At 40.2% G+C, this 1495-nt stretch overlaps 1 protein-coding gene and 1 non-coding gene across 3 annotated transcripts in view; one reads left to right on the top strand and one right to left on the bottom strand.

Annotated features, from left to right (window-relative positions):
• Positions 1 to 1495, bottom strand: part of Parp16 (poly(ADP-ribose) polymerase family member 16) — a 38553-nt gene that overhangs the window by 33785 nt on the left and 3273 nt on the right. The gene's annotated exons all lie outside the window — the stretch shown is intronic.
• Positions 146 to 261, top strand: LOC111816092. Its single transcript, XR_002820600.1, has one exon. It is a non-coding gene; the product is annotated as a U5 spliceosomal RNA (small nuclear RNA).

Genomic DNA, 1495 nt, shown 5'->3' with positions numbered 1-1495 from the left:
GGTCTTCTAATTTTTTAAATATGGTTTACCGTATAAAGAATTAATGAAGTAAACATCTTTAAGGAGTAACTTTTTAGATAAGTAGTCACCATCAGTGAACCAGGACTTGTAATTACTCCAGGGAGAGCCGCACCGAAACTGCACTATACTCTGGTTTCTCTTCAGATCGTATAAATCTTTCGCCTTTTACTAAAGATTTCCGTGGAGAGGAACAATTCCGAGTCTGAACCAATTTTTTGAGGCCTTGTGCTCTACAAGGCTAATTATGGTGTTTAAGAGCAGACTAAACTTGCAAAGTTAATTCAGGAAATTTTAACTCGTACGTTGAGTATTTTCTTTACGTGTTCATGTTAAAGATATCTATAAGTGAAATTAACTGCTTTATGTATTACATAATGTATTTTTAATGGCTATGTTACTGTAATGTACATGTTTTTGTGAGTGGTAATATAAAGAATTAAAATTCATGTTTTTTTACATAAAAATGAGTGATTTACACTTCCCAGGGAAAAGCATTTTGCCTAGCCCCTTTCTTACTGTCCTTGCTCTCCGTGATGATGCCTTCTCATTTTGGATGGTATTTTGTTTATTTTTTTTTGCGGAGCCGGGGATTGAACTCATTGCGCTTGCCAGGGAAGCACTTAAATTCCACGTGCCACGTATCTCCTGGCCATGATTTTTATTTTAAATAAACTCTACAACAGGCACATCCAAATTGAAGAAAGCAGCATATTGTTGGAGTTCATGCAAATGTAGTCAGGTACAGGATACCAGCATGTTCTGATATCTGCAGTACCAGCCCCGGGGGCGGGCGCACTGAAACTGTACTCCCAGCAAGAAGCTAACAAGAAAATTCCACGTTGAAGGGCAGCCTGAACTCTGTCTCTAAAAAAATAATACCGTAACATTTATCAAAATTTGATATTTAAGGGCCGGCAAGATAGCTCAATGAACTAAGTGCCTACCTAGGCAAGCGGAGGGACCGGGGTTCGATCCCCAGCACCACATACAATGCCCACCGGGGCAAGCTAAGCGCTTCAGCCACTGAGTCCGGACGAGGTGACGCAGGCCTGTAATCCCAGCACTGGGGAGGCTGAAAACGAGGATCACTACGAGTCTGAGCTGTGTAGTGAGACCCAAACACATTTCAAGAAAAAAAGTTTGATATTTAAGCTTGTGTATCTGATTTTTTTCATTAGCATTATAGTCTCAAGGTATATGTTCCTACAAATGACTGGTTTATCTTCCTTTATGACAGACTAATACTCCATTGTGTGTAAACATAATGTGTGTGTAAACATAATGTGTGTAAACATAATGAGCAAAACATAATGAGCAAACATAAAGAGCAAAATAAAAGACAACAGGAAGGAGAAAGATCGGTGATTCTCAAATGGGGAGAGGAGCAAAAGATGCAGCAGGGGGCAGGGCTCAGTAGAATAAGGCTCGCCTGGCAAGCGCAGGGTTCTGAGTTCAATCCCGGTATCACAAAACG

The sequence above is a fragment of the Octodon degus genome, unplaced genomic scaffold, assembly GCF_000260255.1.
Source record: "Octodon degus isolate 3935 unplaced genomic scaffold, OctDeg1.0 scaffold00026, whole genome shotgun sequence".
In the NCBI taxonomy this organism is placed as follows: Eukaryota; Metazoa; Chordata; class Mammalia; order Rodentia; family Octodontidae; genus Octodon; species Octodon degus.
Note: the sequence above shows the minus strand (reverse complement) of the source record. Positions and strands in the feature narration are given on the sequence as shown.